Source organism: Ictalurus furcatus, chromosome 6 (genome assembly GCF_023375685.1).
Source record: "Ictalurus furcatus strain D&B chromosome 6, Billie_1.0, whole genome shotgun sequence".
NCBI lineage: Eukaryota > Metazoa > Chordata > Actinopteri > Siluriformes > Ictaluridae > Ictalurus > Ictalurus furcatus.
In genome coordinates this window covers 18,710,969-18,714,639 of record NC_071260.1, presented here as the reverse complement: position 1 = coordinate 18,714,639, position 3,671 = coordinate 18,710,969, and positions in this window count along the sequence as shown.

The window sequence follows — 3,671 nt, the reverse complement described above, 5'->3', positions numbered from 1 at the left end:
CATACTCACCCAATGATTTTTCAAACTCTGTAAACCTGTTGTTTGGCTTCTCATTGAACATGGCTTACGACAAAATGTTAAATAAATAGTCCGTCGGATTAGGCAAATCCAGTGTAAACGATGTAGTTGGAGATCCTTCTTCACATAAAACACTCTCCATGCTGTAGGTCATGAATACCAAGGCCCTGATTCAAGTTTCTGTGTTTAGGGTAGTGGATTCTCCCAGCAACACTGGCGTTTTGTTGGCGTTAAGGAGCATATGATATCATGGTCTTGGCTGAATCATGGCAGTCCTGGGGTTGGAGGGGGGGATTCCAGCCCTAGACTGAGCCTGTCTGCTGTCACACCAACATGGGGAGTCAGTCTCATGAAGTCAATGTCCAAACAGCTGAGTGTTACCTTGTTTAACAGCCCAGAGGGGCTGGGCAACATGAATGAGATCTCTGAGAGCTTTATTATCAACACAGTAATAAGCGGTGTTTAATGAGCTGTGTTAGAAGTGCCCTTTTGTGAGACTTGCCACCCTTTTGCATTCTTCAGTCTTTGTGTCACTGCTAAAGCTGGCAAATTATCTCTTTCTATTCATGTCTCCCTGTTTCGCCTCCAGACTCGAGCAGCTCTTTGAGCAGGATGTTGACAGGAACTGTACATAGCAGCAAAATCAGAGCAAGGATTACACAGTATCATCACATATTTCACAGGGCAAACATACAAGTTAATGAGTAGCTGTCAGAAGGTTGCAGATTCAGCTCTGGATGTGTATCACAGAAAAAGGGCTTTGCACCAGATGGGTGCTGAGTTGCAAGGCATGAAACCACAAGTTGCCTCAATCGTTAGAACATGATTAATATAATTTGAATGTATTTATCGCATTTGTATGCAGCCAGACTTCTCAGGTTCCTAACGCAAGTATTTAAGAGCGCAAAGCCTTACGGTCCTATATTTCACTTCCCTCTAGGAAGAGGGTGTACGTATTGTATTGTTACTCCACATTCAATGGTAAGTTTGCATTGAATAAAACCAGAAAACTTGACAGCTTCACATGAAAAAGCTTTATTCTTAGCCACAGCTTTAACAGGTGTAGTGCTCTTATTTTAGGCTTTTAATATGTAAACTATTCAGCAACTTCACTAGTGTAATCACAATTATAAGTTATACTGACATAAATTATTAAATATTTGACTTTTCAAGATCATACAAATAAGCAGGAAAAATAGAGAAGTCAGTGTAATATTGTCTGTCTACTTCACGGAGATGAGCATGACACTGCACAAGTAACAAAATATTTACCTTTAAGCTATAATGTCAAATCTGCAGTACACACAGCTTTAAATAACACAAGTAGCAATAGGTCATACATGAAATATAGGAATGTAATAAAATAAAGTCAGAACACAAAAGCCAGCACATTTAGGTCTGTTTATAATTACAGCAAAAGCACACACACAATCCCACTGTAAAAGAGGCATAAGTGTATTTCTGCAAATACTGTACACCTTCAACTGAATTAATAAATTATTTGAGGTTTTTTAGGGTGGTCAGGTTAAAAATATATATATATTTTCCGCATTTAGATTTAGATAATGCCTACTATATCCACCTCCAATGTTTTTTTTGTTGGCAATTCATAATCATGTAAACAAAATAGCCTCCTCTGCTTTTCTTTCAGAATTTGAGTCATGGCACCATAAAGAGAAAAAACTTTCACTGTAGCGATTCACATACAGATACCACGAGCAGCCACAGTGCTGTATGACTTGACCATGCTTATGAGAACTAATCAGTGATATGATGCCACAAACTGAACATCCACACCACTTTAATATTAATACAGGTAAGCATGAAAGGATAGAACAGCATGCATTAGTGTTCATGTGAAACAATACATTCTACTACCCAGATCTGCCCATCCATACTGCCTATTCCAACATACACATCTCTTGAAACCAGAGTGCAATTTGAACTGCATAATTTCTGTGAATAATACATTAAATGATTTAGCACATATGGCAATAAGACAGTTTATACTGAACGACTGGTAACTAGAAGCCTCTAAAGGTGCTTTCACATACGCAGCGTTTAGCCCATTTAAATCGAACCCTGTTGTGTCTTTCCCCTTGGTGTGGTTCGTTTGTGCAGGTGAGAACAAAAGCAATCACATTTGGGTGCAGACCAAAACAACAGGTTTGAGGCCTTCTAAACAAGGTCTGGTTCCAAGCGAACTCTTGCGATTCAAAAGCAATTCAACCTTGAATCAGTCCACTGCCGTAGAAATGCTATGCAAAAAAAAGTAGAAATACTTGTCAGATGTGATGCACTAAATGCTTTAAACTAGTTATTTATATAATTATCTAGTAATTTACTGAGCACCGGGTGATTTTTGTGAATTCGAAAATACTTAAAGCTTTCTTTGCGTTTTTTCCATTGACCTTTTTCTGACCAATGAATGAATGAGTTTTACGAGTACGTTTTCAGCCTTCTGCCAAGATTTTTTTTTTTTTTTGCTTTTTCATTGTTTAATTATGTGCAGTGTGAAAATAAACCAAACCAGGTAGCAAACAAACCAAAAGTATCAATTATTTCGCTCTGCCTACGACTTAGCAGATGGACTAATAGATATGAAAGAATCCTTATACTTAACCCCAGGGCAGGCTTATTTGATCAATAAACAACTACACAAACGTTTGGTGGTTTTAAGTTTGGATTGGGCCTAGCATGGGGAATATACTGTTTTGAGATACTGAAATAAGTTGGGAAGTACCTACATGGCCATTATAGGATAAAGTGCTACCTTCATGGGGAGTGCACAGTAAAGTGCAGCCAGTGAGGGGAATGGGATAGTGTGGGAAAGACTGCGGTGGTTGATTTCCTGCTGGAGTGTAAAACATCTCCAGGAGACGTAAGGAGTGTGTGATTAGTGACCGAGTTATGCAGGCACTGGCAGCTGTGGTTCATTCGTGGTTGAAATTAGAGTGGTGTTCTGAGGAATCTAAGCAACCACAAAATGTTATGAACAGAACTCAAAGAAACATCTATATCCAAGTGTAGGTAGGGAAAAAAACGAATTACCATTACACAAAATTAACTGACAAATTTCTGTCTTTCTAGGATACATCATCCACTACCTCTGACAATCCAGAAATAAAAATCTGGTAATTTTGTACAGTTAATCCTGAGGGGAAAAAAACCCCCAACAGTTTTACAACCCTAATATTGGTTCGAACCCTAATATCTGTACATAGTGTCTCACTATTACAGTAACTATAGAAAACTGTTAACACAAATCACTGGTTAAGAGTTTAATTTAGAAAATTGGCAAAACTGCCCTACTTTCTCTTTCATACTACAGAGCTTCTTTGCCAGTACAGCAGCTTGTCATTTACTAACTATTTAAAATGTTATGTCATTTACTTAACTTAAATATACTCTTAAAAAAATATTAATTTGTGTTCCTTTTTTTGGCAACAGTGTATTTTATACAGTTTACTATGTCAAGTACACTCAAATGTTAACACCATCTGACCGATTTTAGTCATACAAAAAATATATTTGATATTATATATATATATATATATATATATATATATATATATATATATATATATTATATATATATATATATATATATATATATATATATATATATATATATATATACATACACACACACA